Source organism: Drosophila navojoa, chromosome 3 (assembly GCF_054131105.1).
Source record: "Drosophila navojoa isolate 15081-1374.11 chromosome 3, UAZ_NAV_1.0, whole genome shotgun sequence".
Classification (NCBI taxonomy): domain Eukaryota; kingdom Metazoa; phylum Arthropoda; class Insecta; order Diptera; family Drosophilidae; genus Drosophila; species Drosophila navojoa.
The window spans coordinates 19,160,473-19,175,156 of NC_142891.1; positions in this window are offsets into that span (position 1 = coordinate 19,160,473).

A 14,684-nucleotide genomic window follows, 5' to 3' on the forward strand; every position below is an offset into this window, starting at 1 on the left:
AATTAAATTCTATTTCTATTACATGCTCCTACGCATGCTTTCATAAGCATAGGCCAAGAAGGCTGCCTCACTCATTTTATAAAATTCACGTAGATCCACCACCGATATGTTTTATGACCTTTATTTTGAGAACGATGAACAGCCCTCGAGTCGCATACAAATTGATTATTTAATCCTTGGAACGATTTGCGAATTGTCGAAGCAATATACTCATCAGATTTGCGCCCCAAGATGGATAACGCGCCAATCGACGATAACGTGAGCCAATTTATCAGGCGACACGATGAACTTTGACATTTTTATTGATGCCCCTAACAGAACGGAATATTGATTTGCATAGACATCAAATTTCGTCGAAACACCCATTCTGTGACTGCAATAAATTTAATTTCAAAATAAAGAACAATTTTCTGTATGTGGAAGCATGTGAAATGACAACAGCAGCTTAAGATTTTACACAATTTATTTTTAGAAATCAAATGTCGAGCAAAGAATTTGCAGAAACATCATGCCGAGCATTGTACTGGTGCAGCACAAAAATCGTAAATCAACATCTGAAGCAAACATCATTGAGGTTTTCAAAATATGCAATTCAATTACCAATAAATTCAAATGAAAAGTATTTGTAAAATGTTGTAAGCAAATGTATGTAAATTCGAAGCAAAGCAACATGCAGCAATTCAATAAATGCGGGATTATAAATATTTGAGCTAATATTATTACAGATATTGGATATGGGATAAGTCTTTCAAAGCTATTTGCTGAATATATGAAATGGCAAATAGAGAAAAGTAGATAAAGAGATGTTCTTTCATTATTGAGGCTACTTGTTAAATCAGATTGACTACTTTACCTTTTAAAATATATATATAAAAATGCAATAAATTTATTTCTAGTGAGCATTTAATAAATAATTAATTATTAACATACAAATAATATATATGAAAAGTCAGCTTATATATATAGCTTAAGCAACATATTGGCTATATTGAGCAATAGTACGGCCTGCGATAAATACAGAAAATATATTGGGTAATGAAAATTGGCACGCCCAATGCTGCAGTTCACTCAAAATCCAAAAGAATGGACATTTGATTGAAGGCGCAGTAAGTGAGCCTAGCGTTAAGTCGGATGCTACGTGCCAGCTGGCTAATCCGAGTGCTTCAATGCTGAGGCACACGAAGTGGTTGCTGATGCTTTTCTTATTGAGCCTGAAAATTGCCCCAGGTAGAGCAAGCTATAGGCACCTTAATAGGCTATATTCTGGCTTTTCCTGATGTATGAATAAATTTTATTATATCAATCTGTTTACACATTAATTCTGAATCACAGCAAGGCAAAATATACATATAAACTCAGCTAACTGAACTGCCTGTTTTAAAGGGAAAAGCGCAAGCAGGAAAAATGCCAGTAATCGGCCTGGAAAGTGAGGTGATAACACTTTAAATGGCGCCCAAGTCGTTACAAGCATCTCAATTACCAGTGTGAGCGTATAAAAGAGTTTATTCACAAAAGATATTGAAAAAGGTATATACAAGTAGAGGTGGCTAAGCCAATTTAAAAAGGATGTGAACTCACTACTAGTTAGCTTATTCCGATCCTTGCATGCAATAATAATGCATATATAAGTAGTCTTCAGTACTTTTGATTGTTATGACAGAGTTCGTCAAGCTAAGTAGATGCAAAGGAGCCTCACAGATTCCGACTCTGATTGGTATATTGTGCAGGTCAAGGACATGCCAGGCGCTGCTGCTGCAGCTAACTCTGCCTCCAGTGGTGCAGCTCTAGTGTGTTGTGTGTTGGGTGCTTTGTGCACTTGTTTAGCCAGCCAACTGTTCACGCATTCACTCTTGACCTCTGCGCGCCAGTGCCTGACGCAGCCGTTCAAACACGATGTATTTGCATTTTACTCGATATGCATTCAGGCGAAATTCCTTCTTTTTTCTTCTGGCTTGACCTACTGTCGATGTTTTCTAAATTTGCACTGCCGTTAAGTTGAACTGTTAACCTTGGTACACTAACTGAAGACCGGATCATACAACAATGTGGGTCATGATACGGAGGCCGTTTGAAATAAGTTCAAAATGGAGGCGGAACTTGAAGTTTTACATGTATATTACTGATATTTCTTTAGTTTTATAGACTTCAAACAATAAATATTTACATGTTCATTACAAGCTTTAACTTGTTCTGCTAGGCGTATACGTAACATTCCAGCTAATGCAAATCCTATTTGATCTTCTTCATGCCACAATAAATAATTGTGCATACCTCATGTCATCTGAATTGCAGTTATGACATTGTTATGCATGCATACCCAACATACACACATACATACATCACACATCACACACATTACTCACACTGCGAGCCTTGCAGCTGCGTGTTCGAAACACCCGATTTGGTTTTGATTTGTAGTTTGCCTTGAATTTCTGCTCACGTTTTTTGGCATGAATAAATAAATCCGGGATCAATATGCAAGGTTTTGGCATCACTCGCGTCAGATAAGCCCACAACGCTACATCACGCTGCAAAAATTCGGGGCGAACAATCCGTTCAACGGCGAGTGTCATAACCCCTGACAGACACTGGAAAAGGTTCTGTTTTAGACTGCAGGGGTTTCTACCTCATTAAATAGCTCAACATGTTGAGAGGCTACAGCGATGTGGGTTAAAGCATGCAACATTGCGCATACGCCCTACGGTGCCAGCACGTGTGTGCATATTGCGTAAGACAATGGCGAAATCCCTAAATGACTCTGTTACTGAAGCCCCATAAAGTGAATTGAGCGTTTAGGCAGCTGTGCGAAAGCATTAACTATAAAAGAATTCACATTATGGGAACTATTGAAGCTTCTTAAAACTTGCCTTGCATTAAAATATCAAAATGGTCATATTACATTCAAGATTCCAATTTTGAAATATAGAAAATTTCCATTAAAATAAATCATATTTTCCACAAAGAAAAAACAATATGCAGAAAGAAGCCCTGCAGCCAAGCACAGATTGCCTATTTGACACGGAAACAAAATGCGTATCAGAGCGTCAGGTTACACGAACATTATTCACCTGCCGTCTATCGCCATGACAATAGACAAAGATGACCGACAAGAAATTGCTTTATCACATGGAATACACATAATAAATAATTAGTTATGGCTTCGCTTAAAAATAAGATATGCTTGAGCACATTTTGAATTGATAAATAAAAAACTTTGAGAAAAGACTACAATATATTATTTTTATTATTATCTTAATTTTATTTTATTTTTTTATTTATTTATTTTATTTTTTTGTAAGTTGTAGGAAATTGTTTCATATGTCACTAATACTGAGAAATATATTTACATTTTTATATTTCTGTTGAATTCCAGGAAGGTATCTCATTTTCGAATATAGTTAGGGGCCGTTTGCAAATAATTTTCTTCTAGATTGATAAATATTATAATGAAATGTTACGATAGTAAATGATTTTCAGGTCGCTTCATGTTTGAGTCTGTTGAACAATTGGCTTATTTGACCTGGAGCTCGACCAACTAATAGAACTTTGAGCAAATAGTTGTCAACAAAGCATTCGAGCCACATTGTATTGTCTTTCGTTTGGGTCAACAGCAATTGTTGCTGCCAAAGTAAGCATACCCCCAAAGTCTGCAGCGTGACAGCAACTCGTGTCCTTTATTTGTATCACAATGTAATGGACACGTTACACGGCGTATACGTTATGCGCGGCATTATTAGCTGAAAATGCGAAGCAATGTGAGAGAGAAATTTACAATGGCCAGCGCTGACTGAAGTTTGTTGAATTACAAATAGTCAATAAGCAAGTTATTTACTTTGTGCTCTCATTTGATATACAGGTGATCTAATTAACTTTATGGCAATAGAAAATTTTAATTAAAAGACAAAAATTTAAATGTAAAAGAGCTGAATATCTTATATTTCATATAAAATAAGCCAACTAGACTTACTTTCATATTAGTTTAATTACTTTAAACCGCATTTTAAATTAAACACATCGATCTTAAGCCCTATACCAACCTAGAGCAACTTAATAGCTCTCTTATCGTTTTGACAATCTCTCTTAAGCTTCACTGCAGTTCTCCGAAATATTCGCTTCGCATAAATTTCACCTTTTGACAGGTTGTTCCAATTACTTGATGTCACGTGGCAGCTAACGCAGGCAGGATGGAGCTGGGCGTGTGTAAACTACTCAAATCGACTGATGGATGGCTGTCTGGCAGCTAACGTGAGTTTTAACTGACATCAACTGGCATTCTAGCTACAATATTACATTTCTCCAACTATTTCAACTCTCATGTGTACTCCTTAAGATTATTTGGTTTAGTCTTTCTTACCTGAAACACTCAAGATAAGTCTGTGGCTGCATGCTTTAAACCAGAGCTGCGTTCCCGTGGCACGCCACAGTTATTTCAGCTGCCTTAAAGCTGGAAATTTTTCCCTTCATCCGTCTGAGCGCCATAATTTGCCCACGGAGCTGCTTTACGTGCTTGACATGCAATGCGTTGAAACATCCTTTGAGCTGGCTGTGAGCAGCCAGAGTGCAGCTGCACCCAGTTTGCTCGACAAATACTTAAATGTATCGCCATTTCCGGGTGGAGCAACGTTTTCTGCCCCAGCGAATTCGAAAATTAATTACCCATCTGGCAAAGAAGCTGGCAGCGGCAGCAGCTATTAAAGTTTTATGTAGTCTAAGGCATGTTCTACTTACAGATTGCTGTAATGAAATTTAATTCACTTAAATATAACAGAAAAATCGTTATATACATGCATATGTATATACAAAATATAGGGGTTAATTTCTTATCAATTATCAGCCATTAGTCATTAATCATTAGTCATCAATCATTAGTCATTAATCATTAGTTATCTATCATCAGTCATCAGTCATCACTCATCGTGTATCAGTCATTAGTCATATATCATTACTCATCAGTCATTGTTCATCAGTCATCTGTAATCAATCATTATTCATCTATTATCAGTCATCACTCATCCTAATTATACATATCATCATATACCATCAGTCATCACTCATCGTTCATCAGTCATCGGCCATCATTAGATATCATTGTCCCTAATTGTATATCTTGTCCTATTAATAGTATATCTAAAAATCTCTTATTAGAGTTTCTGTTTACTTTGATTTTATTTATCATCTACAAGTCAAATTCTAATTCAATAAATTCCTTAAGAGTTGCAGCAGGAAACAAACTCTGATGAACTTCAGTCTCTCACTTTACGTGACTTCCTTAGCATTAGGGATTCGCTTGCCGTTCACTTTTGAAATGTCTAGCTCACATTTAACAAGAGCGGAAATCTTTGAGGCATCTCCTTGTTTTGTTTACGCCACAGCTGACAGACACGTCAGGACATCCGCCAATGCATTGTCCTCGGGCAGCCTTAAATGCTACAGCTGTCGACCAATTGTCTGTGCATTAATGACAAGCCGACAAACCTTCTCTCTGAAGCTGCGAGCAGTACGAGCAAATACTTTTTTCCAAGCAATGAGAGATAAAAGAAGTTCTTGCTAATAGAGCTATGATAAGTAGAAATACTAAAAGACAACGTAAATAGCTATTACTATTCTATATATGTCGATTGGATAAAAAGGTAGGCAAGCTAGTTAGATTGAAAGCCAGTTAGATTTCTTCCATAATAAACTCTTTATACGCTCCGCAATACGACTTTTGTTTTATTTGCAATCAATTTTATGTGATTTAACTAGCTACGTTCCATTTGAAATTTATTTACTCTCAAGTTCATTCCATAAAATAGAAAACTTGACAACAATGTATGCAAACTACAATCAAATAAAAAATTAAATGTTTTACTATGTTCTGTTGTTATGAAAAGCAATAAAATAAAAATTTTCAATGAAAAATTCATCAGAAAATAAAACAGGTTCAATATACATTGTATTCATCTATATGTACATACAAACATATGTCCATTGTATACATTTATATGTACATACATACATATGTATTTATATGAGTTTGCAATATTGATTTAATGCAAAATAAAAACATTGAGCAACTTTAATTGAATTTCAAACTCTTGTTGCATATGCCAAAAAGTTTGCCTCAGCCCGGTTGCCATTGTGGAGTTACCTGAAAAAGCAAAGCTGCTAACACGACACGATTTTATCTGTTGTTCGCTTTCTGCGGACAGTTATGCGAAAAATAAATGGACAAACGAATTTTTGTCAAAAAGCGGAAATATGCATTTAATTCCCTCAACAATTTCCAATGAAACCAGATTGTTGAGCAGCCAGCGCTGTGTTTCATCCAATATCAATTTGTTTGTCAATGTCGAGTGTAGAAAGGGATTTTGCGTGGTAGCGATTGAAATACTCGAATTTTTTTATTTTTATGCTGAAGCTAATAAGTGAAAAAATATAATTTTATAATAAACGTACTTAAGCAAAACAGAGACGTAAAAATAACAATTTTCCCTTGGCTGCCTTACAAAATCGAGCTCGTGTGCGCAAATCTACATGTGTGAGCACTTGTGCATATTTTTAAGCGAACTTGTTACACATGCCAGCCATAAAAAAATAGCATAGCAACAGCGGGAAAGCAAGCTCTATAGTATATATATGTACATGTATATATGCATGTGCTCACAGCGAGGCAGCACTGCGTGGTGATGTTGAAAAGAATGTTACATGACTCTAGCAAATTGTATGACAGATTGATCATGCTCGGAGATGTGTGAAGATATGTGTGTATATGTATAATAGAGACTATAATTTATATGGTAGCAATATAATATTATGACGTGATGCAGTGAAATTAATAAGAGTCTATTTGCTATCCATTTGCTGTGTGGTTGATTTATAATATAAAAGCCTGAAATGCGCTTTCTTCAAATTAAATTTCATTTCAACTAAACTGGCTGTCGAAAATGTTAAAATTTAGCTTTGACTCGACTTGAACTACGAATGCGAGCCCAAAGGGATATCAATTTATCATGACAGCCTACACTCGACCTTTTGCATCGTTCGAAACGTGTTAAATCAACAGTCGAGGTACGTGCTAGATTAGCTAATCCAAACTTGATTTGTGTACAGAAAAAGTTAAATTTTTACATTTATTTTCTTTTTCTCCTTTTTTTTATCTATTCTGTATCTAACAGCAAGAATTGAGCTGACATTCCATGAAATATTTACACCTCAGACTTCAACACAACACAAGCACTCTGCACAACAGTCGCAGTGTGTCAACACAATCTGCATAATAACTGAGCGCCCCACCCACACAGCTGCAATAATAGTGGCTTAGACTGAGACATGTGTGAGATGGCTGCGGTGAAAGTTTTGGAGCCACATGAATAAATAACCGAACTGGCTGCACTGAACGATTCCAGAACTTGGCCCACAGTTTGTATACACAAATTGGCCAACTAGGTATATTTACTGGTATATGCATACATATACTTAACTAGGAAAATGCGAAATGTGCTGCTTGTCAAATGGAGCTAATTGAAAAAGTTAAGCTTTTACGCAAAAGTAATTTACGAATTGACATTTTATCAACACTCTCTAGTTCTAGGTAGTCACTATAATCGGCTTTGTTGCCATTGCAGACAAAGTAATTTATTGAACGGAAATGGTTTGCCAATGAAGTTTCATAGCCAGATGAAAGAGGAAACGGAAGCGTAAAGCTCGCTGCAAATTGACAGAGCGAACGAAGAAAGTGGTCAATGCTAATCAAGACAGCAGCAGCATGACCAGGAAATGAATAATAAGGAAACTGTGAAATGAACATCTAAATTCTGAAATGTGCAACGTAATTGCAGCAGCAGGAGCAGCCACAGCAGGAGCAGCCACAGCAGGAGCAGCACTTCATGGGGGGTCAACATGCTTATATTTCAATTGTGCTCGCGCTGCTGGCGAATTTTCTAAATTAATAACTATAATTTATGCAGTAAAAACTACAGAAACTCGTTATAAATTCAGCAAAGTTTGTACATGGCAAACAACAACAATAACAACAATAACATCAAACAATAACGAGCTGCATTCAAGTTCTTATGCGACAATCCTCAGCAGCCGTGCCATGCCCCATGTCCATGGGGTAGAACAATAAGTTTTGCATGTCAGCCTAAGCAGCCCTCGGCGTCCCCTCATTGAGCTTAGCATACTTCATGGCCGTGTGGTAAATTTATTTATGCAACATGCCTTGGCAAAAAGTGAAAGAGTCGAGTTATTAATTTTTTCTCGTCAATGCTGCCGCATTAACACGCATATGTGGCAGCAGCAGCTGACAAGTACAACACTTCCCTTGTTATGCCCCCGGAAAACTTACCGAGCGAGTGGGCCTGTTTGTGCTCGAGCTTAGACGCAAGCCGCACAGCGTTGCCAACATTCGACAGCTATGGCTGACGTGCCACAAAATGCAAAGTAACCAAGCAGCCACAACTTATGCATGCCAAACTGTGCTCCACTGGCAACTTATTATCAAATTCCAATAGGGAGTGCTCGAAACTTTTAAACAGAATATCTTCGACTAGAGTATGCGCCATAAGCGAACTATTCGAATGGATGTCGGGAAGACTTGATAGAATGTAAGCTCGTTATTCATTATGTTTAAGGTAAAGTTCAGGCATAATATTGCTGTTAGAAATTCCAAATATTTATACAAGGGCGAAGCTTGTCGACGATGATGAGATGATTCTTACCGAGATACCTTTGACGATGGCGGGTAGACTTGCTATAGAAATAAATTTACAAATCCACAAGTTAATATAAAAATTGTGTTAATATAAAAAATAAATTAAAATAGAGTATGATTTGCCAATGCCTTCACTTATGCTAGTTTTTTCCCTTCAAATCTGGCTTTTTTAAATCCCATTTCAGTTCAATTCCCTTGTGGTTGGTTGAGAGCTTCGCTACAGTTTTTAAAATATTATCCGAGTGAGTTTGCGTCTTGGCTACACGCTTCTCGCTCTTACTGTGAACAATCAAGCTCTTACTCCGTGAAGGAGAGAAGGAGACAAAGATAACTATTGCTGAACGTTTAGCTAGATGTTGCTGAATGAGAGCGAGATGGCTGCTTTTCTCTTTGTTAAAGTACTTTTTAATGCAAATGAAAAAATATTGAAATGGAGTGTAATTGGCATCGACCAGACATATATAAAAATGTATGCAATGTGTAAAAAAAACTGGCAGAGAAAATCAAATTTAATTGTAGAACAACTCAAATTAAACTCTTGTTTGCTTTGCTAGAATAATGTTAAAGCGAGCTATTTTTTTCCTTTCTTTGTCAGTGTTTGTTGTTGTTTATTATTTATAGAATTCGATTGTACAGTCAATTGAGTAAAGTAAATTAAAGTTTTGCTTTGACACGTCACCTCTTTTAATCTGCTATAATCTGTAAATTTGCTATTTACAACAGTTACAAACAAATATCTTAATTAACTACACAGTAAATAATATAAGCGTGTGTGTGTAGAATTAAATAAATAAGCTGCTCTGAAATGTGAATGTAAATCAATTCAGTTGGCCCATATTTTCAGTTTATGATCTGGAGGGCGGGTGAAAAAACTACAAATATAATTTATATTTTAGTTGAGGTCGAAGCACTTGTTTGAAAGCGTACTAGCTGGCTTTTTATGGCCAGGGGATAAGCTGGCGACCGAACGACAAAAGTCAGCCATAAAGAATTGCATTCATAATAGCCCCAACATAAAAGTGGGGCGAAACTTTTATTTCACGCCAAATTGCGCTCAACGGCAAAACACTTGTTCAGCAACTCGCAGGCTGATAAATGGCAGGACCAGCCGACAGTCGGATGGGGCGAAAGTTTGTCACAGTTTTTTCTGTTTCTTTTTTTTTTCTCATGTCTTTTATGCAACCAACATCGGGTTATTTGTGTGCAGTTTATCAGGCGTGAAGCCAGCGCCTCATTGGACACCAAGCAGCACAATATGGTCCGAGAGGATAGCCAGAAAGACAATTACGAGTTTTCTCCATCAAATTGAGTAATCAATGGATCTAGTCAGCAATTTAAATCAATTAAAATTGCTGTAAACATAAATCAGCAGAGAACAAAGAGAATTTTATGCTGCTTTTGTTTGAGATTTTTTGGAATAACTTTAATAATTTTTATATATCACTATATTTACAGCAAAACCGTGTTGTCATCATCCAGCAAAAGTTAATTTCAGCACTCATAAATAAATAATAGCCGATACAGTAGCAGTTGCAGTTGCAGTTTCAGGCCTCGATTAAGTTGTTTTTCCAGCGAATTGAATACGTATACGCCATGTGTGACGTGTGCGCTGCGCAAACTGCAAATGTGCCACATTAACCCCCATTGAGAAACGATGCATAAATTATGCGTATCCATGTCCGGCTACCTTTGCCCAGAATGGCGATAATGTCAAGCTGCATTATGACTGCAGCGCCACGCTTAAAACTCTTTACAGCTGCGCAACGAATTCGAATCGAACATCTGTATACAATGACGCCTGTAAATAAAAGTGTTTGCAGCGGCTTATTGCAGCGGAATTGAGAGCCCACACAGACATTTTTGATTACTGCATGAATTAAATTACGCAACGATTGACATGGGATTATAGAGAGTTTACTTGATGTTTAGCACGAACTGTCATTGACTGGGAATATTTTAATTGCAATCGTGTATATATTTTCTTTATATTTTTATATATTTATTTCTCGTTTACTTTATTAATGTATTACTGCATGATATATCTGTGTGAATGCCGCCCGCATACTGAAATCGATTGCCAGATGAATCTCAAGTGCTCCCCAAAGGATAATGAGCCCAGCCTAAGGGTTGTGATTTACGCTTGTTGCTTGACGCCCTCGGCGCTTAAGCGTATTTATGAGTGTGTGAGTTATTGTGTCTGTGTGTGGCTGCTCTGACTGCTTGCGTATGAGTAACATTGTGCGATTAATGAAATGACTTATTGGCATGTCAGTCAGACATTAAATGACAGATTCATTGCCAATTTTAACACTGTTTCCATTGTGATTGGAGAAAATGAAAATGCTGCACATTCTTGAAGCACTATTTATATGAATTGTATACGGTTGTAGATACTCTATAAATTTGTTATATTTCTTATCAATATATTTGATGCTCAGTGCTTAATATGAAAAGATAAAAGAATAGTCAAGCAAACTTTATTTTCAGTATTTCGATACGTATACGCCGTGTGTATCGCTTGAGTAACATGCGGATAATTATTTGCACGCTTTTGTGTTTAAGACATCAATACGTCCTATTATCGTAACATTAATCTGAAATTGGAGAAACGTATTTTATTATTAACGATGTTAAAAGGCGAAATAAAATTGCTTTTTGGAAACAAGTCTCGTATTGGTAAGTGCTTCATGCGTACATATGTATATCGACTGATGCTCAAGTATTTGCGTCTTGCATTGCATTTGCAATTGCAATTTCGCAAAGGTTAGTCGACTTTGAAAAACTCTGAGCTGAAGTCGTCTGAGCTGCAATCACATGAACTCTTCCACATAACTTGATCTCAAAGAGATTCCTTAAGCAACTACTGGGTGGGCACAGTAGGCGTCTCACTCTCTCTCTCCCCCTCTCTCTAAGTGTGTGTGTATGTGTGTGTGTGTGTGGTCGTGTACTTAAAGCACTTTCCAGCAACTAGTCGCCGTTTCTTCTGCGAAACGCAATCAAAAATAGTCGAGATTGAAAACATATTTAAGCAGAGCTAGGAGATGATCGACTGGCATATACTTTTTAGCTCAATTTCTTGTTCTGTTATATTACACTGCCTTGAGCTTAAATACCTCTTTAAATTTAACGCTGTCAACGTATAAAAAAAGAAACATATTTTCAGAAACGCAAATCAGTCGATTTCAATTATAAATCATTCCTGATTTGTATGTGTTAATAAGATTTTTACTTTAAAACGTTGGACAACTGCCAGCTGGACTCAAAACAAAATTATATTTCTTTACTCTCACTTGAAAAGCGCAAAAGCGTGAGAATAAGCAATCATAAGCAGCTCTTATCACAACTGTAAATTAGTACGCACTCGTTTCAAATGGAAAATTGAATTCACGTTGCAAATTGATTTTAGACACCACAAATTGCTGGAAATAGATAGCATCAAACGGAAATGGAAAATATTTTAAAAGCAAAAGCAGCAAAAGAAGAGAGAATGCGAAAAATTGTTGGCCAAAGCGCCCCAGCGAAGAAAACAAGTGGAAAGCAAAGCACAGCGAATAAAATTGACTATTAAGACAAACAAAATGGTTGGCATGGTAAGCGGAGATAAAACTCACAAATGAAAAGGAAAACACCAAATTGATAAACGCTGCCTTTGTTTCAGAAATTGGCAAACCCAGCCATGCCCAATGGTCGAAGCGAGGGTGAAACCAGAAACAACAACAATAACACGGGCATTAGAATAACTTAGCGCGGGGCTGATAATCTTTGACAGGCTAAAGTGTCCTTGCTGCCAGCTTCCCAAATGACACGCGTCATAAAAGGTGCCCAAAAGTTTTAGACAACTAAAAGTCAGAGAACAGCCGCATTTTGCAACAGTGCCCTACAGCTATATTTGTCCAAGGTCTGAAGCCTTAAGATAGCTGAAAGATCAATACTCTTAAAGCTAATGCAGCAGTCGTAAGAACTGTATTGAATATGAATCAGTTATTTGCTTACTTCCGACTCGTAATAACTGGAAACGCTTAGCTTCCTTATTTGTAAGCTTTATTCGAAAAACTTTCTTGTAGTACTTACAACATAAATTCATGTTATGTCAGCTATCTCACTCCATCTCGTAAATTTTTATACCCTGTTCTATTTTTTTGCTTTCGATTCTTGCATTAAAGAATTTTCATATTCCAAATCGAAAGTTTGCATCGTCTGCAGCAATAGTAAAAAGTGTTCATTAAAATGCAGTCGAATTTTGGCAGCTTACGAGAGAATTCAATTTCGTTTTGTCACATGTGCAACGCACAAAAGTATGCAACATTTTATGGAAGACTTTATGTGTCATCAAGTTGGGTTCGCCTCTCTGTTAATGACGTTGTGTGCGTTTGTTGAGAGCAAAGCACTTTAATCACGTGAAACGGAGTTTTTTATACTTGCCCTCTGCCCTTTAACTGCAAGGCATTTGAAACTAAATAGAAATGCCAGAGGATATGTAACGCAGAAAGGAAATACTACGAGTCTTTAATTTGAAATGTTATCAAATTTAATTTAATATATAAATATGCAATTATGTATATATATTATCAAAAAATTCATATATTGTTCTCTTATTCGAATTGTTGAGAGACGCATCAGTAAGTGATATTAATATTTAATTGAATTCCAAGTGGCCCATGCGGCTGGTCAGCTTTGATGTGGCGCATGTAAAAGCTATAATTAGTATGGCATATGAAACTACATAGGATGCTGGGCAAAGTTTTCAACAATTTGCATATGAAAAGTGAGCAACTTGAAAGTTAAGCACAGTTACAAATTCATTATGTAAATAATGTTGAGAGTGAATACCAGAAACCAGAGCTACCAGACGAGCATATATGCTGTAAGTAAAGCTGAGGTTTATATGGAGTGAGAAAAGTAAAAGACAAATTTGACCAAATTTATTTTCAGTCATTTAATTAATATATAAACTGCAATATATTCTATTACATTTGACAATTATAGCTATTTTATATGAAAACAGGGCATGTCGAACAGATATGAATGGAATGCTTTAAACATACGTATATTTAAGTAAATGAGAGCAAAACACTTCCTGGCCTCACTCAGCCAAGAGTGATAGCAAGAACTGTATTTTAGTATGCAAATAAAGATTATTTGAAAGTGTATAAAACAATTTATTAGGCAATATATAATAGCTGCCAATTAAAATTATCTGTGTTTAAGCAATTTCTGTGAGCAAAATACATATATATATCCCATATAGGGGAGCTCCATAACATATACGCATATCTAACATTAGACTTTAGTCCCCGTGAACTGCCTAACGGCTGATTCATTGGCCAAATGCGCCCAGCACCTGAACAATCATAAACCCATTAACATTACTCAACGAGCACGAATGTCTGAAATTTAAGCGCTTCTGGGCATCGTAAAGCCCGATTGAATTTAACATGCAGTCAGCTAGCTGACTTTGTGATATTCAAGAAGAGTTCCAGTCAAAAAAAAGTTCGAACACAAAGTGCGCAGTTTACAAGGCGTCTAACATATCTTACGACCCCCAGCCCGACAGCCACAGACATAGTTCCAGAACAGAGATGCGGCTCGTAAAAAGGCCACAAAAAGAGCGTGTAAAGACAAATTGCACACGGGGCAAGGGGAAAGGGACTGGAACGAAGTGAGCTACAAAGCCAACTGCTGCAAAAGATCTGCCAGGACCTTGTGCATGCCAATGCAACGCGATAAAAGCGAAAAACTAAATGTCAAAAAGTACCAAGATTTAAGCCAATGCCAAGCCGAGTCGTGCCGTACCAGAGAGCCCTGCGCGGCCTCGAGGCAAACCAAGTCTAGTTTCAATGGGAGTCCCAAGACTCGTTACTCCCACTTTGGAGTCCGCTGCGTAATTGACATTTAATTAACGCATAGCCGCGCTTAGAGCTGTCCAGCAGCATCCAGCTTGCTTGCTAGCTGCAAGGCAGCTGCGTTAATCACATCAGCAATCAGACTC